This window comes from Capricornis sumatraensis, chromosome 8, assembly GCF_032405125.1.
Source record: "Capricornis sumatraensis isolate serow.1 chromosome 8, serow.2, whole genome shotgun sequence".
NCBI lineage: Eukaryota > Metazoa > Chordata > Mammalia > Artiodactyla > Bovidae > Capricornis > Capricornis sumatraensis.
The window spans coordinates 15,230,300-15,257,952 of NC_091076.1; positions in this window are offsets into that span (position 1 = coordinate 15,230,300).

Sequence of the window (27,653 nt, forward strand, 5' to 3'; positions counted from 1 at the left end):
TGAATTGAATGCTTTCTTATGTGACAATTGCCACTTAGATATCATATTTTGTAAAATATCTATTCAAATCCTTTGCCTATTTTTAACTGAGACTTCTGTCTTTTCTCTTATTGATTTAAAATTACTATTTATATATTTGGGATAAAAGTCCAATCTTCTGTCGGTCACTTATACTGCAAATATCCCTTTCTACTCCATGTCTTAAGTTTTTACTTTCTTAGGTATGAAAACATAAATGCTTAATTTTAACAAAGTTCATTTTTATAAGTTTTCTTCTTTTGGTTAGTATTATTTATGTTCTTTTCAAGAAATCTGTCTAAATCAAGGTTATGTAGATAGCATTCTTTTTATCTTCTAGAAACATTGCTTCTACTTTCATTAGAAGCTGAAATTCATCTGAAATTTGCTTTTGTATATGGTGTGAGGTAGGGGGTAAAAATTGTTTTTTTTTTCCCCACATCAATGTTAAATTTCTTTGATGTCATTTATTGAAAAATTGTTCTTTCTTCATACCACAGGAGTATTATCTTCTTTGTGAGCCGAATGACTGTATGAAGATTTCTTTTGCCTAGCACAGCCTATTTATTGGCTTTGTAATGACTAATAGTACATTTCTCTTAAATCAGTTATTCCAGATTCTGGGTCATCCAACTGGAGGGTATGGGATTTGATTTATCTCAATTGTGCTTCCCCCCAACTAGCTTGTTGTGGCTTCTTCTTTGTCTTTAGAAAAATATCTTTCTAAAGGAGGATATCTTTCTTGGTAGTTCCAACATTTTTTGTCAATGGTTGTTCATCAGTTAGTTGTGATTTGGGTGTTTTCATGACTCCTTCTACTTCACCTCTATGAGAATTTCCTTCTGGGTTGTCTATAACTCCTGTACAATACCACACTTTGTTTCTTTCTTTCTGTTTTTTAACAAAAATATATATTTTGGCCACTCCATGCACCTTGTGGGATCTTAGTTTCCTGACCAGGGATCAAACCGTTGACCTGGGTAGTGAAAGCACTGAGTGCTAACTTCCGGGCCACCAGGGAATTGCCTATACTTTCCTAGTATAGTTTTATAACTTTGTAGTGAGTCATGATATCTAGTAATTCAAGCTGACCAACTTTCTTATTTGTCCAAATAACCTTGGTTGTTTTTATTCCTTTATTCTTATAATCTTAGTATCAACTGATCAATTCCCACCAAAAAATACTGTTAAGATATTGATTGATTTGAATTGCCTGGAATTTATGCCCCAATCAGAAATCATGTTGCATTTTTGCAATATTGAATCACCAATCTGTAAACTTGGCATATTTCTCCATTTATTTAGAGTTTACTTAATTTCTCTCAATGATAATTTGTAGTTTTCTGGGTATAAGTGTACATTTTTTGTTAAATTTTTCCTCAGTGTTTGATGTTATACAAAGTTGTAAATAATATGTTTTATAATTTTCATAATCTCATTGTTGATAGTGGTGTGGTTTAGTCGCTGACTCTTGCAACCCCTGGGACTGTAGCCTGCTAGGCTCCCCTGTCCATGGGATTCTCCAGGCAAGAATACTGGAGTGGGTTGCCATTTCATTCTCCAGGGGATCTTCCTGACCTAGGAATTGAACGCGGCTCTCCTGCATTGCAGGTAGATTCTTCACCTACTGAGCTATGATGGAAGTCCTTGTCGATGGTACATAGAAACAGAAATATAACTCATTTTTATAAATTAATAATTGACCTTGTATCTAATGACCCTGATAAATCTGTTTATTAATTCTAGCGGTTGTTCTTCATAGATTATTTAAAATTTTTTAAGCTCACCATCATGCCCTCTGTGAATAATGAAGGTTTTTTTTTTTTTTCTTTCTAATCATGGTACCCCTCTTTTTCTTACCTTGCTGCACTATGACCTACAATATATCATTGAATAAAGTGATAGTGGTTATCCTGATTTGTTTTAGGTCTCAAGGAAAAGTCTTTAAAATTTCATTAAATGTTATTGCTATAATTTTCTTGTTGTTGATACTTGTTACCAAATTAAGGAGTCTCCCTTTTATTTCTACTTCGGTAAGAGTTAAAAAATTTTTATATCACAAATGGTTATAGAATGTCATCAAATATTCTGCATCTAACGAAATGATAATAGGATTTTTTTCATTTAGTTTGCATATGTGTTAAGTTATAATGATTGTTTTGTTTTGAAATATTCAAAACTGTGATTTCAAAAAAAGGTGGCTTTTACTTTTTTTTGGTAATATTTTAGTCATATTTTGGTTTAAAAAAAGTTAAGTTGGCCTCATAAAGCTAGTTAAAACTAATCTGCTGTGAAATTCATCTGTTGGATTTCTAATTTCAGGGCTTTTTCTCCCCAGAATTTCTGTTTATACATTTATATATGTTGCAATTTCTGTTGGAACTCTACATCCTGTCATTCATTTTCTTGAACGTGTTAAATACAGCTATTTAGAGTTCATTTCTGAAAATCCAGGTCAGTATTCCTGTGACTGTTTTCTGTTGTTTCTTTTCTTTTCAGTTTGTTTTTTAATGTGTCTGATAATAAACATTTTTAGTTCTAGACATGGAATATAAAGGGTTAGAGAGACTCTGGATGATGCTATAGTCTGCAGAGGAGTTCACCTTGCTCTCTGGCGGCCAACTAGAGTAGAAAGACCACATCCATCCACCCAGAGAGAGAGCTCACATAGGGCAGATTTCAGCCACTTTCTGAGTCTGTCTCACTTCTAGGGTCTAACCCTCCAAAGGTACAGACTGACACCTACATGTACTAGAAAGAAAGTGAAGTGAAGTCATTCAGTTGTGTCTGACTTTTGCGACTCCATGGACTGTAGCCCGCCAGGCTCCTCCGTCCATTGGATTCTCCAGGCAAGGATACTGGAATGGGTTGCCATGCGCTCCTCCAGGGGATCTTTCCCACCCAGGGACTGAACCTGAGTTTCCTGTGCCTCCTGCATTGCAGGCATGTATTTTACCGCTGAGCCATGGGAGAAGCCCTAATAGAAAGAAAGTGGAAGTGAAAAGTGTTAGTTGCTCAGTGGTGTCCAACTCTTTGCGACCCCATGAACTATAGCCTGCCAGGCTCCTCTGTCCATGGAATTCTCTAGGCGAGAATACTGGAGTTGTTTACCCCCAAATATTTCTTAAATGAAAGAATAAGTGAATGAATGTTGGGAGCACAGGGGAAGAGTAACTGTGATAAGCAATGCAGAAAACGTGATGCTTCTTAGTAAATAAGATTTAAGGAAAAAGGAGGGAATGTTGTTGTTTAGTCACTAAGTTGTGTCTGACTCTTTTGCTACCCCACAGACTGCAGTCTGCCAGGCTCCTCTGTCCATGGGATTGCTCAGGCAAGAATACTGGAGTGGGTTGCCATTTCCTTCTCCAGGGGATCTTCATGATCCAGGGATCAAACCTAATTCTCCTGCATTGTCAGGTGGATTCTTTACCACAGAGCCACCAGGAAAGCCCAGACCTATAGTTCAGTTCAGTTCAATTCAGTTGCTCAGTTGTGTCCAACTCATTGCGACCCCATGAATCGTAGCACGCCTGTCCATCACCATCTCCCTGAGTTCACTCAGACTCACGTCCATCGAGTCCGTGATGCCATCCAGCCATCTCATCCTTGGTCGTCCCCTTCTCCTCCTACCCCAGTCCCTCCCAGCATCAGAGACTTTTCCAATGAGTCAGCTCTTCGCATGAGGTGGCCAAAGTACTGGAGTTTCAGCTTTAGCATCATTCCTTCCAAAGAAATCCCGGGGCTGATCTCCTTTGGAATGGACTGGTTGGCTCTCCTTGCAGTCCAAGACCTATGGTAGATAGTTACAAATATGGGTTATGCGTTGAGGGGTCTGGGCTGAAGGACAGGAAAGACATCAAAGCTATTTTCCAGTCCACAGGCTACAAAATGTCCACATTTCATAAGATTATATGGATTTGACAGCTTTGTAGGTTGGCATTTATGAATATAGCAAGAGATATTTGGACCCAATCAGTTCAGTTGCTCAGTTGTGTCTGACTCTTTGCGACCCCATGGAGAGCAGCACGCCAGGCTTCCCTGTCCATCACCAACTCCCGGGAGCTTGCTCAAACTCATGTCCATTGGGTTGGTGATGCCATCCAACCATCTCATCCAACCATTTGGGCCCAATAAGAACACAAACTAGCACTCAAAATTCTGCCTTCTGGAAAGTCCAGATATGAAGTGAGTTCTTGGCTAAGTTCAAAGAGATTGTTTTAAAATTTAAATTTATTTATTTTAATTGGAGGCTAATTACAATATTGTGTTGGTTTTGCCATACATCAACATGAATCCGCCACGGGTGTACACGTGTTCCCCATCCTGAACCCCCCTCCCACCTCCCTCCCCATACCATCCCTCTGCGTCATCCCAGTGCACCAGCCCCAAGCATCCTGTATCCTGCCTTGAACCTGGACTGGCAATTCGCTTCTTGGTAACTCGGACTCATGCTGGCTACTCAGAGCAAGAGACTGTGGAAAACAGAGCCAGGCGAATTGCAGCAGCCACATAGTGCCTCTAGGTGCCTGGCTGATGGCTCTTTTGGCTCTGCACATCCTTTCCCTCAAAGAGATTTTTAATGAACAAGCAGAAGATATTTATTTTTCTTTGAGGAAACACTCAAGAGGTTATCTTTTCTGCTTGTCTTCCTGGATCCCTCATAATCTTAAGACTGCTAAGCATGGTTATAGAGAACATGTTCCTTTGTAAAAGAAATCGTTAATGGTTCCTTAAGACTCCCTGTATAGATATCCAGCTATTTTTAAGGCCTTTCATTGGTTAATCCTTTCCTGATCAGGAGAGTTGTTCTGTTATTTGTCCTCCTGCATATATACATATTAATAAAGTACAAAATTCAGTACAAGAGCAGGCAGGTGAGCTGCAAGACTCAGCCAGTTAGCCTACTGAGTATTCTCTTTAGAAAGTTACTGAACCACACAAATCTATTTAGGAACCAATGTCTTTATGTTGTGGGTCTGTATATATTCTTTGGGCGAAATGTTCTAGACAGTTTCAGTGATAGCTCAGGACCACATTTCTCTCTTCCTGGGCAACGATGGAGCAGGATTCCATGTATTTGTGGTTTCAGCTTGAGCCTCCAGCATGAATTATAGTACTGGTTCCAAGGTACTATAAGGTGTTGGTATCCTAGAGTCTGAAATAGATGTTTCTAGTACTCATAAAATATTGAGCAAATATCAAGGGAAGATGTTTCACAACCTGAAGCTAATGCAGAGTGTCATTAACACTGTTATTGGAGACAATCCAGATGATTTAACCAAGACCTTTGACAAGGGTGTACACCTGTCCATGAATGACAGGCAGCTGTTTATTACCTATGCTGCTAATTAGATGAAAGATAAGGATGGGAATGGGGGGATGTCTGATCCAGAGCATCTCAGTAGGGGAGAGTGTGAGCCGACAGGTCACAAGGACTTCATCCCAGATGGTACACTCGATGCCCAGGGTGGGCTGTGGGCAGGGAACAGCAAAAGACTGCCTTCAGGCCACTTGGCTGCTCCCCTCCAAGCTCCAATAGCATGTTCTTCCAGAATTCTTGTTAATGTGAATTCTATCAGCAACTTACATCATCTTTACTATTGTGACCTACACTTTCCATTATTTTGAGCATTTGAAGCTGATGAAAATCTATGCTTTTCTCTACTTTACCATCACCATTACTGAGTTCTTTCTTTCTGATAACATTGAGATGGTGTAACTGCTACAGGAATAACTTGAGTCTCAAGTTGAATCATGCTTTGGTAAATTCAGTTCAGTCACTCAGTCGTGTCCTGAACTGCGACTCCATGGACTGCAGCACACCAGGCTTCTCTGTCCATCACCAACTCTTGGAGCTTGCTCAAACTCATGTCCATCAGGTCGGTGATGCCATCCACCATCTCATCCTCTGTTGCCCCTTCTCCTCCTGCCTTCAATCTTTCCCAGCATCAGGGTCTTTCCCAATGAGTCAGTTCTTCGAATCAGATGGCCAAAGTATTGGAGTTTCAGCTTCAGCATCATCCTTCCAATGAATATTCAGGAATGATTTCCTTTAGGACTGACTGGTTTGATCTCTTTGCAGTCCAAGGGACTCTCAAGAGACTTCTCCAGCACCACAGTTCAAAACCATCAATTCTTTGGCATTCAGCTTTTTGTATAGGCCAGTTCTCACATCCATACATAACTACTGGAAAAACAGATGGACCTTTGTTGGCAATGTAATGTCTCTTCTTTTTAATATGCTGTCTAGACAGCGTATTAAAAGAGCAAGCATCTTTTATTTTCATGGCTGCAGTCACCATCTGCAGTGACTTTGGAGCTCAAGAAAATAAAGTCTGTCACTGTTTCCATTGTTTCCCCATCTATTTGCCATGAAGTGATGGGACTGGATGCCATGATCTTTGTTTCTGAAAGTTGAGTTTTAAGCCAGATTTTTCACTCTCCTCTTTCACTTTCAAGAGGCTCTTTAGTTCTTCTTTGCTTTATGCCATAAGGGTGATGTCATCTGCATATCTGAGGTTATTGATATTTCTCCTGGCAATCTTGATTCCAGCTTGTGCTTCATCCAACTGGCATTTTGCATGATGTACTCTGCATATAAGTTAAATAAGCAGGGTGACAATTTACAGCCTGGATGTACTCTTTTCCCAGTTTGGACCCAGTCTGTTGTTCCATGTCCAGTTCTAACTTTCATGTCTTCATCTGCATACAGATTTCTCAGGAGGCAGGTCAGATGGTCTGGTATTCCCATCTCTTGAATTTTCCACGGTTTGTTGTGACCTACAGAGTCAAAGGCTTTGGTGTTATCAATAAAGCAGAAGTAGATGTTTTTCTGGAACTCTCTTGCTTTTTCAATGATCCAACAGATGTTGGCAATTTGATCTCTGGTTCCTCTGCCTTTTTAAAATCCAGCTTGAACATCTGGAAGTTCACAGTTCATGTACTGTTTAAGCCTGTCTTGGAGAATTTTGAGCATTACTTTGCTAGCATGTGAGATGAATGCAACTGTGCGGTAGTCTGAACATTCTTTGGCATTGCCTTTCTTTGGGATTGGAATGAAAACTGACCTTTTCCAGTCCTGTGGCCACTGCTGAGTTTTCCTAATTTGCTGGCATATTGAGTGCAGCACTTTCACAGCATCATCTTTTAGGATTTGAAATAGCTCAACTGGAATTCCATCACCTCCACTAGCTTTTTTCATAGTGATGCTTCCTAAGGCCCATTTGACTTCACATTCCAGGATGTCTGGTTCTAGGTGAGTGATCACACCATTGTGCTTATGTGGGTCATGACGATTTTTTTGTATCACTTTTCTGTATATTCTTGCCACTTCTTCTTAATATCTTCTACTTCTATTGGGTCCATATCATTTCTGTCCTTTATTGTGCCCATCTTTGCATGAAATGTTCCCTTTGTATCTCTAATTTTCTTGAAGAGATCTCTAGTCTTTCCCATCCTATTATTTTCCTCTATTTCTTTGCGCTGATCACTGAGGAAGGCTTTCTTATCTCTCCTTGCTATTCTTTGGAACTCTGCATTTAAATGGGTATATCTTTCCTTTCTTCTTTACCTTTAGCGTCTCCTCTTTTCTTAGCTAAATGTTAAGACCTCCTCAGACAACCATTTTGCCCTTTTGCATTTCTTTTTCTTGGGGATGGTCTTGATCACTGCCTCATGTACAATGTCACAAACCTTTGTCCATAGTTCTTCAGGCACTCTATCAGATCTAATCCCTTGAATCTATTTGTCACTTCCACTGTATAATTGTAAGGGATTTGATTTAGGTCATACCTGAATGGTCTAGTGATTTTGCCTACTTTCTTCAATTTCAGTCTGAATCTGGCAATTAGTAGTTCATGGTCTGAGCCACAGCCAGCTCCCGGTCTTGTTTTCACTGACTATATAGAGCTTCTCCATCTTTGGCTGCAAAGAATATAGTCAATCTGATTTCACTATTGATCATCTGGTAATGTCCATGTGTAGAGTCTTCTTTTGTGTTGTTTGAAGAGCATGTTTGCTATGACCAGTGTGTCTTCTTGTCAAAACTCTGTTAGATTTTGCCCTGCTTCATTCTGTACTCTAAGGCCGAATTTGCCTGTTATTCCAGGTATCTCTTGACTTCCTACTTTTGCATTCCAGTCCCCTATGAGGAAAAGGACATCTTTTTTGGGTGTTAGTTCTAGAAGGTCTTGTAAGGTCTTCATAGACCTGTTCAACTTCAGCTTCTTTCAGCATTACTGGTTGGGGCATAGACTTGGATTGCTGTGATATTGAATGGTTTGCCTTGGAAACTAACAGAGATCATTCTTTCATTTTTGAGATTGCACCCAAGTACTGCATTTTGGACTCCTTTGTTGACTATGAGGGCTACTCCATTTCTTCTAAGGGATTCTTGCCCATAGGAGTAGATACAATGGTCATCTGAATTAAATTCACCCATTCCAGTCCATTTTAGTTCACTGATTCCTAAAATGTTGATGTTCACTCTTGCCATCTCCTGTTTGATCACTTCTAATTTATCTTGATTCATGGGCGTAACATTTCGGGTTCCTATGCAATATTGCTCTTTACAGCATTGGACTTTACTTCCATCACCAGTCACATCCACAACTGGGTGTTATTTTTGCTTTGGCTCCATCTCTTCATTCTTTGGAGTTATTTCTCTACACATCTTCAGTAGCATAGTGGGCACCTACCGACCTGGGGAGTTCATATTTCAGTGTCCTATCTTTCTGCCTTTTCATACTGTTCATGGGGTTCTCAAGACAAGAATACTGAAGTGGTTTGCCATTCCCTTCACTGGTGGACCACATTTTGTCAGAACTCTCCACCATGACCCATCCATCTTGGTTGGCCCTACACGGCATGGCTCATAGTTTCATTGAGTTAGACAAGGCTGTGGTCCCTGTGATCAGTTTGATTAGTTTTCTGTGACTGTGGTTTTCATTTTGTCTGCTCTCTGATGTTTAAGGATGAGAGCCTTATGGAAGCTTCCTGATGGGAAAGACTGACTGTGGGGGAAACTGAGCCTTGTTCTGATGGGTGGGGCCATGCTCAGTTCAGTTCAGTAGCTCAGTCATGTCTGACTCTTTGTGACCCCATGAACTGCAGCACGCCAGGCCTCCCTGTCCATCACCAGCTCCCGGAGTTCACTCAAACTCACGTCCATTGAGTCAGTGATGCCATCCAGCCATCTCATCCTCTGTCATCCCCTTCTCCTCCTGCCCTCAATCTTTCGCAGCATCAGAGTCTTTTCAAATGAATCAGCTCTCCACATCAGGTGGCCAAAGTATTGGAGTTTCAGCTTCAACATCAGTCCCTCCAATGAACACCCAGGACTGATCTCATTTAGGATGGACTGGTTGGATCTCCTTGCAGTCCAAGGGACTCTCAAGAGTCTTCTCCAACACCACAGTTCAAAAGCATTGATTCTTCAGCGCTCAGCTTCCTTTACAGTTCAACTCTCACATCCATAGGTGACTACTGGAGAAACCATAACCTTGACTAGATGGACCTTTGTTGGCAAAATAATGTCTCTGCTTTTTAATATGCTGTCTAGGTTGGTCATAACTTTCCTTCAAAGGAGAAAGCATCTTTTAATTTCATGGGTGCAATTATAAATCTTTAATCCAGTTTTCTGTTGATGGGCGGGGCTGCTTTCCCCCGCTGTTGTTTGACCTGAGACAAAATATGCTGGAGGTAATGAAGATAATGGTGACCTCCTTCAAAAGGTCTTGTGCACGAATTGCCGCATTCAGTGCCCCCCACCCTGCATCAGGCCACTGCTGACCCACGCCTCTGCCAGGGACTCTTGGACACTCCCAGGCAAGTCTCAATCAGTCTCTTGTGGGGTCACTGCTCCTTTCTCCTCCTGATCCCACTGTCCTCCAAAGTCAAATTCTCTGGGCATTCTCAGTCCCTTTTTCTAGATTCCTAGGCTGGGAAATCTGTTGTGGGTCCCAGAACTTTCTTAACAATGTGAGAATTTCTTTGGTATAATTGCTCTGCAGTTTATGGGTCTTCTGCTTCGTGGCTCTAAGGTGGGGTTAATGGAGACCTCCTCCAAGGGGGCTTATGCCACACCCAAGTCTGCTGCACCCAGAGCCCCTGCCCCTACAGCAGGGCACTGTTGACCTGTACCTCTGTAGGAGACACTCAAACACTCAAAGGTAGGTCTGGCTCAGTCTCTGTGGAGTCTCTGGGTCCTGGTGCACACAAGGTTTTATTTGAGCCCTCGAAGCATCTCTGGTAGGTATGGGGTTTGATTCTAGATACGATTTTGCCACTCCTATCATCTTTCTGGGGTTTCTCCTTTGCCCTTGGACATGGGGTACCTTTTTTTTTTTTTTTTTTTGGTGAGATCCAACATTCCCCTGTTGATGGTTGTTCAGAGTGAGTTGTAATTTTTGAATTCTTGCAGGAGAAGATGAGTGCACATCCTTCTACTCTGCCATCTTGAGACTTTACCAAAGCCCCATGCTTTGGTAAAGTGAGTGACAAATTCTAAATGATTGCTATGCAGCCAGTTTTTAAATTAAAAAGTAAACTAATACTTATTTTTAAAAGTTTAAAATTTACTAAATTACTTTAATGAACAACTTCAGAAACAAATCAAGCAATGCCAAAGTGTTTGATAAATGACCCAGGAAAAAAAATACACATAGACACACAAGAGCCATACATTGTCTTTCTTCATGAATTGTAACCCATTTATTTCAAGTCTGAGCAGAGCTGGGCTTTATAATAAAGCCATTTAAACATGCTGGAAGAGCGTAGCAAGTTTCTGCTGTCTCATGCTCCTTCCCTTACATGTCTCACTCACATTTGGGGTTGAATCACTGTCTTTGTCTCTTTCTCTTACTGCCCAGAAAGTCTCTCAATTCTTTTACTGCTATAGCTCATTCTCTTTTAAAAAACTTTCCATTTTATATTGGACTATAGTTGATTAACACTGTTGTATTAATTTTAGTTGTACAACAAAGATATCCATTTATACATATACATGTATCTGTTATTTTAAAAATTCTTTTTCCAATTGGGTTGTTACAGAACATTGAGCAGAGTTCCATGTGCTATACAGTAGGTCCTTGTTGATGATCCATTTTAAATGTAGCAGTGTTACATGTCTGTCCCGAACTCCCTAATGATAACTCATTCTTGAGCCTATCTTCCCATTCCTCGGTATCTGGATGGTTATAAAAACCAATAATAACCTGCGTTCACTAATAATTTTTGAAGTCTTTTTATATGTCAGATCCATTTCCTGATGCCTTAAATGCATTATCTAATTTAGCACTCCTAGGAATTCAGTTCCTAGCTTTTGGATGGACTGAACTGACTAATTTGAAAAGACCCTGATGCTGAAAAAGAATGAAGGCAGGAGGAGAAGGGGATGACAGAGGATGAGATAGTTGGATGGAATCACCAATTCAATGGACATGAGTTTGAGCAAGCTCCAAGAGTTGGTGACAGACAGGAAGGCCTGGCGTGCTGCAGTCCATGGGGTTGCAAAGAGCTGGACACGACTGAGTGACTGAACTGAACTGATACTCATGGAGATGAGATGACTAGCTGTCCCCACAGTGGGTCAATGGCACTGCTGGGATTGAACATACCTCATCCTTTCTCTGTATTTCTGGAGACTGCAATAAACCCTCAAACTTTGACATGTCTGCAAAGTATCAGGGAATTTTGTTAAAATGCAGATTTTGATTCTGGGAACTGGATGGGACTAGGATCCTGCGCTTTCAACAGGATTCCTGGGGAGGTTCTGTATCTGGCCCTGGAGCAATATCAAGTGTTAAGGCTGCACTGTTTACGATAGCCTAGACACAGAAGCAGCCAAAATGTCCATCACAGATGAACGAACAAAGAAGATGTGGTGTATATACAATGGGATATTCCTCAGCCATAAATGAGAGTGAAATAATGCCATTTGCTGCAACACGGATGCAACTAGAGATTATCATGGTAAGTGAAGTAAGTCAGAAGGAGAACAAATACCATATGATATCACTTCAATATGAAATATAAAATACGACAAAACAAATCTATCTGTGAAACAGAAACAGTCAGGAACATGGAGAATAGACTAATGGTTGCCAAGAGGTGGAGGAGGGGAGGAGTGGGAGCTTGGGATTATTAAATGCAAACTTTTATGTATAGACTGGATAAACAATAAGGTCCTACTATGTAGCACAGGGACTTCTGCTCAGTGCCTGTGGCACCTGGATGGGAGGGGAGATTGGGGGAGAATAGATGCATGTATATGTATGGCTGAGTCCTTTTGCTGTTCACCTGGAACTACCATTGCTGAAGCTATTATTCACTGGAAACATAACCTTGCTAATGAACTACACCCCCATACAAAATAAAAAGCTTTTAAAAAGTGATAAGGCCAGGATGGAATTCTTTCTTCTTTGAGGAAGTGGGATGGTGCACTTAGAGGGTATATCATCTTATCTTCTAAAATGTGGAAGTGTCTCCAGAACTCCATCCCATTGCACTTTCTGAGCCCCAAGGGGGAAATAAATTCAGTCTTTCTATTCCTCTGCCTCCATTTCAATGGACTGTCCCTGTGGACATCCCCAGGGAAGGTCTTCTCTGCTGCAGAGGGTCTGGGGCAGTCTGTTTTGCAGCAAACACCCCTGGATGACACGTGCTATTGGACAGGAGCAACACTTTTGATCTTCTCGGAAAGTCACTCTATTGTTTGCTTCAAAAATGCCCTGAGGCTGCCAGTTCCCCCAAACGAGACTTTAAACATATGATGGCCATTTATCTATTTTCAGTCCTTTCAAATTCCTTCTCATTCTTGCGATTTGGGACAGGGGAGAGGGCAGAACCTGAATGGCCGTGACTCGCCATTCATTATCCAGTAGAGCTCTATTAAGCCAAAGAATTCTTTCCCAATTGTTTCTTTCCTTCTAGGGATAAAGACGTCCTTTCACCCATTATGTCTCTGATCATTTTCCTGCCCTTTTCTGAAACTTCACTTTGTTGGCTTCACTTTCTTTGAGGCAAAGATGATCAAAGCAGCTCTAAGCATGCCAGCAATTTTTACAATAAATAGCATTTTCTGGGTTATTTTCCATTCCCATTTTAATGCAGCTCACTCACCTTGCTTGTTCTTTAAACTGTCCCTGTGCATTTTCTATGGTTTCATATCAAACAGAAAAGTCACTTCAGATTACATCAGAGTACTTGCCCCTACCCTGAATTCGCTTTAACTTAATGTGAAGGTTGGGAGAGATTCAGTACACTGTGTTCTCCAGAATGGTTTCCTTTTTTGTTTTTTGCTTCTTCCTCAAGTTTCTTGGAAGTACAGTGTTCTGCCCTGGCCAGAAGTGAATCTGAGTAGAACTGAGAATTGAAGAATTTTTCAAGCCTTTATCCAATCACAGCAGTTCTCATCAATGACATTGTACCCCCTTGGCTTGTATTCTTCTCACTTTCTGGGTCTTCCAAATGATAATTAATCATATACCAATTGCATCCATTTCTGCTTTGCCACCTCCAATTTACTTTTATTACTATTACTCTTTGCCACCATCCCTGTTAAAGGCTGAAGTTTCCTGAGAACATACTTTGTGCCAGACACATTTTAAGAACATCACACATGTTAACTTGTTTGGTCCTCTCGGCGGTCCCCAACCTTTCCGGCACCAGGGACCAGTTCAGTGGAAGATCATTTCTCCACGGATGGGGAGTTGGGGGGTAGGGATGGTTTCTGGATGACTCAAGCACATTACATATATTATGCACTTAATTTTTATTATTATTACATCAGCTCCACCTCAGATCACCAAGCATTAGATCCTAGAGGTTGGAGACCCCTGCATACAACTCAGTTCAGCTATTATTCCGTTTTATAGATGAGGACATCAAGGCCCAGAGAGGTCCATGGCTAGTCCAGGGTCACACAGACAGTAAGTGAAGGGGACAGAATGGAACTCAGGCATTCCAGCTCTGCAGACTGAAAATTTCACCATCAATCGCCTTACTATGTAATAGTGCAATCAATGCTTTATACATATGATCTAAATTTTGGTAGCAGTATGCTTCATCTAAGGAACACCGTGTTTTCTTCAAAACAAACTGTACCTCTGTCTTCCAGGAAGCCTTCATGGATTAAAATAAGGGAGTAAGCAAAGCCCAGAGATTCCATCTACAAATCATAATGCCAAAGCCTTGCTTGTCACCCTTGGTATTCATGGGTTTACCTCTTGGAGGCTCCATATGGACATGGACACTGAGCACCTTGAGGGCAGGGACTGGGTTTTATTCATGTATGAATCACCCTGTGATGGTCCCTAAGAAAGATCTGAGCATCCTCTCTCTATGGCTCTGGAACCGATGCAGAGCCACACAGAATCTTAGAGGCAGGTGAGTGTGGGGGCTGCATGTGGGATCCCTGAATGGACCCCTCCCTTCTCTGCCCACCTCTGGAAGGTTGCTCTACATAGACATTATTTTGTCTGAATTCCTTCTCTTCTGTCTGTACTCTGAGCAATCTTTCTCCTATTTTTTCTTGGCACATTTTGCAACCTCCTGTGGCTAAAAGTTACTCTCTTTAACAGGAAGAGAGCTGAATTCTGGCTTGCATGTCACTGTTGACCACACAGAGCTGGAGGACAGAGCACATTCTCTCTCCAAACTCCCTTTATGCCTATGATTCAACACATGGTCACTGTCAGAATTAGACAACTCCCATTTGGTCCACCCAGGAAATCGATTTCATTGACTTTGTTCATTGTGACCTATTACCCTGTGAGAGCTGGACTGGAAAGAAGTTCTGAGCGCCAAAGAAGTGCTTCTTTCAAACTGTGATGGGAGAGAAGACTCTTGAGAGTCCCTTAGATAGCAAGGAGATGAGTCAATCCTAAAGGAAATCAACCCTGAATATTCATTGGAAGGACTGTTGCTGAAGCTCCAATACTTTGGCCACCTGACGGGAAGAGCCACTCATTGGAAAAGACCCTGATGTTGGGAAAGATTGAGGTCAGAAGGAGGAGCAGATGACAGAGGATGAGATGGTTGGATGGCATCGCTGACTCAATGGACATTAGCTTGAGCAAATTCTGGAAGATAATGAAGGACAGGGAAGCCTGGCGTACTGCAGTCCATAGGGTCACAGAGAGTGGGACACGAGTTAGCAACCAAACACCAACCCTGGCCTGAGAAAGGCCTCCCAACTGCTTTCTATCCTGGAGCCTGCACTGGTGACAAGGATTGCTGTTCCTGCCCCACATTACATACCTGCCTCATATCCCAGGGTGGGTGCATGGGTGGGTAGTATGAGCTGAGACATCTCAGGTTCCTGGTCATATCCCCATGTCCCTCAGCATTCAGAGAGGATGGTACTTACCTTGTCCTCAGTCGATGACATTTCACAGGTAAAACGCCAAACACAGTGCAGGAACCCAGTGATCATTTTAACAAGTGTCAATCATTTCCTTCCCCATCGCTTCTCTAATTTCCTCTCCTATCTCAATTTTGTTTTCACACTAAACTCTGAGAGGAGACGGCGGATATTGTTGTGTTTGTATACAGAAAGTGAAATTGAGGCGGAGAAAGACATGCTCACAGGAGGTGTTCAGATCACGGGCCTGGTGCCTGGCTCAGTGACAACGGGTCAGAGCATCCTTTACTCTCAGTAAGGTATGTTCACTCTCCCTGGTGGGGAGGTAGGTTCTAGGAATTCAAATGCAAATATAAAACCATGTCAGCAAGTGTTTAAAACAGAATGGTAACAATAATGACAGCGGCATTCATATAGTGAATTTGTTTACTGGTTGTATTATGCAATACTTTGGTCACCTGATGCGAAGAACTGAGTCATTGGAAAAGATCCTGATGCTGGTAAAGATTGAAGGCAGGAGGAGAAGGGGATGACAAGAGGATAAGATGGTTGGATGGCATCACCGACTCAATGGACATGAGTTTGAGCAACTCCAGGAGTTGGTGACAGACAGGGAGGCCTGGTGTGCTGCAGTCCATGGGATCAAAAGAGCTGGACACAACTGAGTGACTGAACTGAACTGTATTGTACAAAATGTGTTTATAGGTCTTCTTTCTATAAAATACTTCAGCTGAGTGCCATTTCACTGGTGTAACAGGTGGATTGAGTAGGAAATCTTACAGTTACAAGTATCAGAGGCTTATTTTATATTTTACTGTCACAAAGATGTGGTAATAGGCAGTGGCTTGTATTGGTTCAGCAGCTCAATGATGTTAGGGCTCAATTCAACATGTGTATATTTCTATTCATCTCCTCATTGTAATGAAATGGCTGCAGCAGCGCCAAGAATCAGATCCTGCATTTCAGTTTGGAAACATGGAGCAGCACAAGGCATTTCTCTAGGCAGGGAGGAAAACCCTTCCCTTTTACATCTCTTTGGCTAAAATGGGATTAATGTCTCTCCTTTGACTAGGAATTGAGCTCATGTTCGCTAAAATCAAAAGATCCCCTAAATAAATATGGGGCAAGGTACTCCTGTTAGTAAGGAACACTGACTCTTTAGGAAGGCAGTTAACAGTGTCTGATACAAAAGAACACTGGCCTAGAAGGAAAATGGACGATAAGCTCATTCTTTTTCTTCCATGAGCTAACTGAGGCACATTGTAAAAGTCTTCACAGCTCTGCTTCCTTACCTGCAGATTAAAGATAATAATAGAGTACTTCTCATGGGGATGGAGTGAGGAAGTATATGTATACACAAATGTGTTAAAGATTAAAAGTACTGTGAAAAGCAAATTATTTTATTTAGGTCATTTCTTCATTTAGGAGGGATATTAGAGGGGCATGAAATGATCTCTTTCTGATAGAAGTCACACCAGGTAGGAAACCCAAGCTGTTCATGTATGAAATTTGAAATAATCTAAAGTTTAGCTATCAGCTCAAGACAACAAAAGCAGAGTTACTATCAGTAGTGTGAAGAGACAATACAACAGGATGGTTAGGACTAAAGGGTTTGCAAGTCACACGTGCGGCTTCCCAGGTGGTGTTAGTTGTAAAGAACCTGCCTGCTCATACAGGAGACGCAGGAGAGGCTAGAGATGCGGGTTCAGTCCCTGCATTGGGAAGATTCCCTGGAGGAAGACTTGGCAACCCACTCCAGTATTCTTGCCTAGAGAATTCCGTGGGCAGAGGACTCCTGCACACCTTAGTTGTGTGATCTTGGGCAGTTCACGTATCTTTTGAATCTCACTTTACTCATCTGTGAAACAGAAAAAGTTCTTTCCTTCCAGGGCTTTTAAGGTTTTGAATCACATGAAATATACACAAAATACTTAGTACAGGATCTGGCAAAGGAGATGAAGTCAGTAAATGTTAATTAACAGATGGTTAATGTGTAGTTTACTGGACATTTCTCTTTCCTCCATCTCTTTATTTCTCTTCCATCCAACCTCTTTGGAACCAGACACCCCGTGTCCCTGGGCAGATGGTTGTCTTTTACCATATTGAACAGGTCCTGAATGATCTTGGTCCTCACACAATGTCCCTGAAGCTCCAGATTAACCTTTTCCCCGGGATAATTATTGACAATTTACCCTTAGTCTTTGCTTCCTGCCTCTTAACTTATTTTGGATTGGCAATGAGACTGTGCTTCTAGCCCTGAGGTTGCAAATGAACTCATTTCTGTCTTTGCCTGAATCCTGGCCTCTTGTTACACTGAGTGAAAATGACCCAAACTGAATTCCCTCCTGGGCTGGAAGAGAGCAGGGACTGAGAGGTGAGAAAATGCCAAGCAATCGATCAGAAAAAGGGACAACCCCTCAAATAAGCTCTCCTCTGTCTCATGTCCAGCTCCTGCTTCACTCCCATGAATATACTTCAGGACTTTGGGAAAAAAACAAGAAGATGACCAACTGTTTTATGGGTTTGGGACATGATTCTTTCTCTCTCAAAAAAATTTAACATGTGAAGGCTATTATTTGGAAACCTAGTCTGGGGCTGTTTCACTTGTCAGAATTGTAAGCTGGAATTGAACTGCTGTAGTAGCACACTGCAATTTAAACTAGAATTGCAGGAAGGCTGGACCACAGGAAGAGGAGTTTAACCCTTGATGGTTACAAGGAAGGCTGTGTAGACCTCTTCTCTGCTGTAAAACAGATCAGGATTTTCAGTGATGTCGGTTGCTGTCTGTTTCAGCATCTCTCAGCTGTAGCCACACATTTCTTCCTGACCTTAGTGCATTTTTCCCTCCTTCCCTCCAAAGCTGTGCCTGGCTGCAGAAGACAGGACACCACAAGCTCAGACCTCTGGGCACATGGGGTCTGCAGAAAGCTTCGCGCGATTGATGGGCTCAGGAGGAGCCTGCAGCCCTCAGGTGCCCACCGAGGTGTGGCCTCCTGTACCTGCTTCACTCTGGAGACCTGGACATACTGGTCTCCCTCCTGGAGCATGAGCTGTTCTGCTCTGGACTGAGCTGTTGAACTGGATATTGCATCTGCTCTTTCTTACAAACCGACTCCAGCAAAGGCTGAAAAGGGACCCCAGCTCCCCAGCACCGAGTTGGTTCCTCCTGAGGGTGGATGGCCCCTTTGCCAGGAAAGCCCCCAGGCCCAGGGGTCAGCCACTGCCCAAGCACCACGCTGAGCCCTAGTGGACCTTGTACAGGCCTGCGCCCTCCAGCGGCCAGTCTCAGAATTGCATCAGCTTCCTCTCTGCCACCCTCCTCCCCGAGACCCCCTAGAACTGAAGACTGGGTGTGCTTTGAGGCCAGTCCTCCTGAACCATAAGCTGGATGTTTCTCAGCATGGATTTTCAGGCCCCACTCAGATCCACTTTTCAAGTTGGGCTACCAACCCCCCAGGGGTATCAGCAGTGGCCTTACGCAAGGTGCTGTGCTGTGTGTCCTTGGGTAAGTCACTGCCTTCTCTGAGCACCCAGCTCCTCACCTGGGGATGGAAATAACAAACCTCACCATGCAGTCATTCATGTAACACGCACAGAGTAAAGTGACAGTATACAGTAGCCGTGCTATTATGATAGATGATTCAGGAAGGTAAGTCTTTCTTATCCTGTGCCTTCAAGTGATAATACTTGACTGCAATTTTAAACAAATGGTTTTAAACATTAAAACAAACATAAATGCATTGTGCAGCCGAGTACAACATCCATATAAATTTTTAAGATAAAACAGGTGACTTCCAAAAACCTTCATGCTTCTTGTGCGATGCTTCAGGCTCCCTGTCTGACAGCCTGGGGGTAGAATCTCTCTTCTCTGCTATTTGAGGTGCTTCAAAGACCTGAGCGATAAACAAAGAAGCTTAAGTCAGAAAGAGAAGAATGCAGAAAATATGTCTGCAAGGAGCAAATTCAGGTGTGAGCTATGAAGAGTGAAGAAGGAGATTCAGATTGTCCTGGGCTGCTCGGACAATATTTATCTACCCCTGTTGCCTTCATCAGCAACAGCCAGCCCTTCCCATCAAGCAAATTCTCCCATCATCACTGTTGAGAAAACATCGCCTGAGGTGTAATCTGGAGGGAAGCCCAATAGGAAGCTCTGAGGGCAGGAACGTTCTTAAACTCTTTGCACCTCAGTTTCCACATCTGGGAAATGGGTTTGTAATTCTAATCTCACAGAGTTGGATGGAGCTAGACACACGTCTCTAAGTCTTCTAGCACATTTCCAGGCCCTTTGCTGCATCGGTCCTCCCACTGCCCTGGCCCTGGTCACTTCTACCCCTTACCTGGAACACTGTACTCGCCTCCTCATTGTCCCTGTTTCTCAACTCTCCTCACCCCCTCCCCTGCCTCCACTAACCCCAGCACAGCCATAATGGATTCTGAAGAACTGAGCTACCCCTGGGTGGATGGAGTGGAGCAGGTGGATGAGTCACTGGGAGCTGAGCTCGCAGACACCATTTGGTGGACCCCCTTCTCACCTCTGCATGGGTCTGGATGTGGCAGGGATCCACACAGTGACCAACCACCCTCCCTCTGCCCACGGTCTGCAGAGAAGCCCAGCCTTGTCTGTGCCTTGTCTAACTGCGCTTGACTCAGAGACTCGCTTTAAAGAATGAGATTTGCATACAGGCACCAGGCAAAAAATAAAAATAATTCTCCCTAAGCAGGAAGCCGCACAGCCCATAATTGCTGAAGGTGCTAAGAGGCCAGGCCTCTGCTAGCCAGTGACGCTGCAAACCAGCTTTTTCATCATAAAGGAATGAGCTGCCAATGATTTTCATAGCTTGATTAACGCTCTTCAAACCGATATCCATTGGGAGCAGAAGTGAAGTCCAGAGAAGATGAATGTTTCCTATTACTTGATGTAATGACTGTGAGGCAGGCTAATGAAACCTTTACAGCCCGAGTTTACAGGAAAAAAACCAACAAACACAGATCAATACCTGAGTTACAGTTAGAATGCACTGATGAATGGGTGACAGCCTGCAGGCCCAGCCTCTGCACAGGAGAGGAGAGCAGGGAAGTGGGGTTGGGTGTGTTGAGAGGGAACTGGAGACCAGAGAAGATGGAGAAGGGTCCATCGGCTGAACTCATGGGGCCCAAGGGTGCTGAGAAGAGGTTGTGATCTGAGCGTATGGATGTCAAAGGAAAGAGAAGGGCCAGATGTCTGAGAGGAGAGAGTGAGGGATTGAAGAGGGTGTCTACACAGCCAATTTCACGGTGAAGGCATTGGGTCCAGAAGCGACAGGTGGTGGATGCCCATGGCCAAGGGCGACTGGCTTTGGTTTTTGCACTCTTAAGAACGGGCGGCCCTTCTCCCCTCGCTGTCCTTCCTGCTAATTAAAACCTCACCCGCACCGTTCCCACTCCTGGCTGCTCATTAAGGGTTTCTTGCCTTGACACCGACATCCTTTGTTTCCTGAGTCCTGGGATCAGATCTCCAGCGAGGAAGAACAGCGCCTGTGCTCAGCCGCGGCCTCTGTTCCACTGCCGCTCAGAAGCTACCCTGGGGCAAGGTGACACCAACTGCTGGCCAGGGCCAGCCAAGAAAGTCTCAGTTGCTGACACATCGCCCATTCATCTTCTCCGACAGCGTTCCTGGGCACAGCTCGTGGCTCAGGGAGAGAATGCAAACTGGAAAAACTCACAGCTTTGGCAGAAAACCCTCATTTCCTTCAAGTCTCCAGTCTTTGCCTAAGCGCACGAGGCTGCAGTGGCTGCTCTCTGTCCAGCCCGTGGCTGACTCCCCCGCCCCCTTCTCCACTGTGTGCGTGTCTGTCTCAGGAAAGGGGTTTTTGTGGGTTTTCTCATTGCTGTGTCCTCAGCTCTGAGAACCCTGGTCGGTACGCAGCAGGGGCTCGGCAGATACTTGTTGCAGGAAGAAGTGAAGGAGGCCTGGCCACTGTGCTCTGGTCCTGGCCTCAGAGAGTCCGCAGCTGAACAACTACTGCCCTGTGTCTCAGTTTTCTGTCCTGGAAAATGGGGATGATAATCCCTATTCTATTTTTCGGAGTTTCTGAAGGAACAAATGGATCAACATATATAAAGTGTTTGAAAAATATGAACACTCTATGAATGCAATAGGCTCATATTCGTTAGTATTGAACGGGGCACCCAGTCTCTGTAACCAGGGGACCGGCCACATGCACGGGTGCTTGTTTCCCACCTCGTGGCTGAGGCAGCTACCCACCCCACACTCCTGAGCCAGAAGACTGCTTTTATGTCTTTGTCCAAAGTTATTCTGGGTGTGCAGCACCCCAAGAAATGAGAACCCAGACCACTGTGCCAGGTTTGCGGGGCACGCCACGTGAGATGTGCACTTACTCGGTAGAAATTGGACAAAAGGCTATACGTATAGGATCTGAGAGCGTGGCTTTCAGGGCCTGTTCATCAAGTAAGGGGATGACATGGTCCCAGCTCTGCAGGAGCTGAGAGGAGGCAGGATTCTCCAGGGAGCACGTCTCTTCCAGTTCTGCTGACTCGGGAGGGATAGGTAAGTCAGCACGGGGCTAAGAGCTTCGCTGATCGAGGTTGCTCTGGGTGCTGAGGTGGGGTGGGCACACAGGAGAGCAGTTGGCTCTAACCAGAGCAGGAAGGAGGGCCCTGGAACTGCAGTAAGGACCCCGCTGGGTCATCCATTAGTGGGGGGTCAGCTGGTCCCATTCTAGGTAGCCAGGGAGCTCCCTGAGTGTCGGCTCCTGCCAGCAGCTCCCAGTCACCGGTCGGTCCCTTACAGGATTCTTGGCTGTGACATTAGTAATGGCCTCACCCAGGCATTTTTCATCAGTGACCCTGAACCTTAGCTCCCCCTCTGCTCCCCGGGATGTCGGCCGTGGATGCACATAGGTGCCCATGACAGAGAAACCCAGGCCTCGCCATCTGCCCCTTCCCTTCCTCTCAAGGCAGCAGTGGGCAGGTGGGAAGGGGCTGAGGGCCTGAGTTCAGAGACTGGCTGGATGTGAAGTCTTGGCTCTGCTAAACCCTGGCTGTGTGACTTTGGAACTGTTACCACACCCGCACGGTGGGACGACAGCGCCTCTCTTATTGTCTGTGTGAGAAGCACAGGAGACTGGGCACTGTAAGTGCCCACAGGTGGTGTGTGAGGAGCTCACTGTTGCTGGGGAACAAGGTGATGTCTCCAGAGCTGCTTGTCTGCACGGAAGTCTCGTGTTGCTAACACCAGAGGGAAGGGGAACCTGTCCTGGCCAGGTATGCTGGTTGAGCAGGTGCTGTCAACTCTTCACCACGGGCCTGTGAGCTGAAATGGCCCCACTCAACAGCCAAGGGGAGGAGAGAGGCCCTGAGGACCTTGCCCAAGGGGAGGGGCTGACAGCTGCTGAGCTGGGCCTCCAAGGCTCCCGGCTCTGGTTCTAAAAGCCCACAGCCTTTCCTGGTCACTAGGCTGCATCCCAGAGAAGATTCCAGACCGCACAACTAGCACAGTTTGCCTACAGCCTCCGCAGCAAAAGACACGTGGCCAGAGCCTCCTGTGGCACATGCCAGCCCGTCCACCGCCGCCACCTCGCTCCGTGGTAATGAGAACCACCTGCTGCAAGACAAAGCCAGGGAGAGAGGAACAGCCTGGCTCGCCTGGAAATAGCAGCCGGGACAGCAGCAGGCTGGCCGGGCACAGGTGGGAGGCCAGGGGACGGGCAAGGCTGCTGCAGCTGGGCCTAGGCAGAGACCCCCGCATTCGGTGCTTCCTCAGGACCCCCAGCCTCAGCCTGCTAAAGGGAAATGTGAGCTGACGCTTGTGAGCTATAAACACGTGTCATGCACGGTGCTGCCTGCCTCCCTGCGCTGAGCCTGATCTGCGGCTCAAACTAATCCTGTGAGATGGATCTTATTCTCGTCCAGCAAATAAGGAAACTTAGGAGCCAGGCCACCCTCTGGACAGTGCAGCCAGGGGCTCAGTAAAGGAAGACAGGGCCAGCTCTGGACCCAGCAGAGGTGGAGCCCAGAGGCACAGGGAGGGGACCGTCCCTCTGCAGATGCTGCGCTTCCTCCTGGGAGGCCTCCTGAGTCTGCCCCCCTCTCCTCCAACCTCCACTGCTCAACCTTTGAGGGCAGGGAAGTCCTCACCTCTCTGATGCCCTCCTCAGCCTTGCCTGTTAGACCTTGTCCATGGAGAACCCGACCCAACACCTAGCATACTGGCACCTACCGAGATGGGACTGAGATATTTGATGGCAGACAAATGGATGACTGGATACAATGTCTAGAATAGCACAGCCGACAGAACTCTCGGCCAGGACAGGGCTGTGCCTCCACCCTTGCCGCCCTGGCCAGCAGCCCCTGATCACAGGTGACCCTGGCTGTCATGTTGGACAATGCAGGTCTGGAGACCCGGGCTTTGTCCACTTCCACCACCGCTGCCTTCGGCCAGCTCCGTAGCCATGGCAATGTGACAATCAGCTGGAGAGACCTGGCTGATTCTACACCTGGGTGGATCCAGCTCTTCAGAACATGACGCGCTCATCTTGAAATATCTCTGGGGAACTTCTTCCACCTCCGTTGGCTGTTGGTACCAGCTAGACATCAGGATCTTGATTTTTAAAAGACATGAGGATTCAGTTCTCCACAGCCCCCAGATCCTTCTCTGATGGTCAGGCAGGCTTGTTCAGCAGTTTAGAGGACCATTTGGGGTCTATTTGACTTCCCAGCTGGTGCTAGTGGTAAAGAACCCAACGGCCAATGCAGGAGACACAGTTTTGATCCCTGGGTCAGGAAGATCCCCTGGAGGAGGGCAGGGCAGCCCACTCCAGTATTCTTGCCCGGAGAATCCCCATGTGACAGAGGTGGCAGTGTTGGACATGAAGTGACTAAGCGCTGCTTCTCAGCTCAGCACCCGGGGAAGCTGAGCACAGAGACAAAATGTGGGCATTAGCAGGCTGGGGGGGGGGGGGATTTGGGGTGGAGATTAGAGTGCAGAGCTGGCAGCACCCAGACCAAAAGCACCCCTTGGGATCAGTCTGGCATCTCCCAGGGTTCAAACACTGGGGAACATCAGTAGCCATCCCAGGAATTGGCGCCTTGAAAACTGTCAGGTATACTTGTTTAGAATGATCCATTCTTCCTTCCAGAGCACCTGGGACCTACCTGGATGCTGAAAAAAGGTCAGGCAGGACAGGAGGTGGAACAGGTGGCAGGAGGCAGACTCTGCAGCTGGGGACGGAGCTGTGAGCCCAGCTCTGGAGGGATCATCATAGCTTCCTGCTCTGCAGCGTTGTTCTCTGGAGATAGCTGGTGGGTCACTGACCCCTGGATGATGGGAGTTCCCTGGACAGAAGTGGCAGAATCACTGTTAGAGTTAGGCTGAGCTGCCGTGGGCCAGCTTGGGGCACCTCCTGGCTTAATCCACACTGACCTGAAAGCTCGCTCTTAGAGCAGTCTTTCAAATACGGTCTCTGGGAACTGAAGATGGTATGACTGTGGCTCTCGCGAAAATTTGTGTGCCCTGTGGCTCTCGCGAAAATTTGTGTTAGTGGTTTTGCCAGAATTTGGAGTGTAGGGGGGAAGGATGGGGAGGGTGACAGTCCTTCCAGTGGTGCTGGGACACCAGACCCTGAGGATGTCATATTCCCTTCCCACCCTGGGCCAAGCACAAGTCCCACCCAGGAGAGCTCCTTCTTCTTCCTTTTTCTTCCTTTCTTTCCTAACCCAGGCCCCCTTTCCTTCTGAGCTGCACAGGCACTTTCCCTCGCAGCTTGGGGGTGCAGGGATCCCTCATCTGGGTACAATCTCTGGAGGGGAGACCTGTGAATGAGGCCTAGGGTTACTGATCTGATCTGAGCTTACTGACTTCCGCCCAGAATTCTCAGGATGCTCCATGGCGTGGCTCAGGATGGAATGAATTTTTCGGCCCAAAGTAACAGATTCCTGTGCTATTGGCTGAGGTGGCTGTGTATAAGAGACAAAACGTTTTTCCTGGTTTTCAGGATCTGTCTAGACAGGCCTCTGTCATTGCTTGACTGCAGAGCCTCGGCACCAGGGCCTCAGTCTCCTAATCACTAGGATAAGGGCATCGGACCAGGTGCCACGCTTGTCGGATTATGTCCTGCAGCAGCTGTGGCTAGGGTGGAGGGGGTGCGCCCGGAACCCTCACCTCGGCTTCCTCGAGGTCATCTTTGCTTTTACTTCTGTTGGTTTACATCCCTGCGTCAGACTTGCTTTGCAGAAAACATTTGATGGCTAAAAATAATTTGGAATCCCTTGACTATTTGGTCTCCGAGGTGCCCTTTTCGCTCTATAATTTTAAGGTAGCACCTGCTAATTGGCTCCGATTGTACGCCCAGGTCAGAGACTAACAGCTTGTGGCGAGAAGTCCTGAGACTAGGTTTCAACTCATTTTAGCAATTTGCTCACTTCTTTACATTTGACACTTGGGGTTACATATGAAGCTGTTTTTTCTTTCTTCTTCTTTTTTTTTCCGTAGGAGCATTACTATTTTGAAGCAAATTCTCTGCATCCTGGGAGGCTGTACAGGGGAGTCTGTCTCCCATCTCATTTCCCCTCTGCGGCAGCTTTGGGATGGTGGTCGGCTCTGTGAGGGAGGTCAAGGTCATGTCTTTGTCCATCTTTTCTGGAGTCTCATTGCGCCTCTACCCCAAGAGGGGTCACTGCATGTACGGTGAGTCATTTCATTCACGGGTCGCAGGAGACGGTGCACCTTACCACCTTCAGACCAAGTATGAAGACTCACGAAGCCCTCCCTAGTCCCAGCATCTCACCCATAGGATGGCTCCAGCAGCTGTGTCACGAACGCCCATTCCGCGTGTCAAAGCTTCAATCCACCGCTTCTGCTGCTCTGCTCTTAGCATTTGTGCTTTAGGAATCATGCCACGAAACCTGCTTTTGGGGAGAGAGCCGAAGAACCCCTTTAACCTCCAATGTGCTTTCTTATTTTCTTTTTAAATCAACTTTATTAAGGCATAAGTGACATACAACAGGGCAATCCTAGTTTAAGAGCACAGTTCTGCAGTTCTGAGAACTGTGTTCCCGTGTGACCACCAAGCCAGCGCAGACATTGAGCGTGTCCACCATGCCATCCCTCTGTGTACTGTGTGTGCCAGGACAGTATGGTGGATAAGAGAGGGCAGTGGGTGTTGGAAACCTCGGCGCGGGATTGGGCTCGAGTTATATGAAATACGTTGTCAACATCCGTACGACTGGACACTTAAAATGGGTACTGTTTACAGTAGAGGACATCGAAGCTTAGAAAGATTAAATACATTTCTCTCTGCTGCAACCCAGGGCTGGTCCTAGATCCGACACAAGGATCAGGAGATTTCTATCCCATACTCTTAACTACCGTCCTAGGCTGCCTCCCTTCAACATCCTATGCATAGATGGAAGCGATGAAGGCTGGGGACTAGCCACCTGGCCCAACCTTCTCGTTACGTACAGAAGGAAACAAGACCCTGGGGGTGAGGTGGTTCAGGCAGCGAAGCACTGGTGAGGCCCAGGTCAGGGCCCGCACTCAGCATACAGAGCCCAGCGGTGGTGCCTGCCTGGCGGTGTCAGTGCCTTCACACCAAATATACCCCAGCTCCTGTGGGGTCTCTGCACACAAGAAGAGCTCGTAATGTCCTATTTTATCGCAACGACTCTACACGTGAACATGGAATGCCCTACAGTCATGCTTCTCAGACCAGCCAGAATGCGCCGTGACTCCTGCTAGGATCTTGTTAAAGTGTAGATGCTGATTTAGAAAAGCCTTATCGTTGTTGTTGCTTAATCGTTAAGTCCTTTCTGACTCTTTTGGACCCCATGGACTGTAGCCCACCAGGCTCCTCTGTCCATTGGATTTCCCAGGCGAGAATACTGGAGTGGGCTGCCATTTCCTTCTCCAGCGGATCTTTCCAACCCAGGGATTGAACCCACAGCTCCTGCCACATCTCTTGCGTTGCACGCAGACTCTTTACCTCGGAGCCATGGGGAAGCCTCAGGGGGAGCTCCAAAATGTTTCTGAAAAATTCAAAAACAAAATTAAGTGAATTCAGTCTAGACATTCTCTTAATTTTCCTCTCTCCCTACAGAGGACACACAGGCACATGCTTCACAGCCACAGAACACGGCAAGCATCTGAGATGAACCTCGACATAGTCACCGAAAACCTTGACTCGAAGACAAATCCTTGGACGTGGGTTGACTGGTCATGCCCGCAAACCACACTGAATATTTCATTTTCCTACACTTTCCAGCTGGAATTAGATATCAC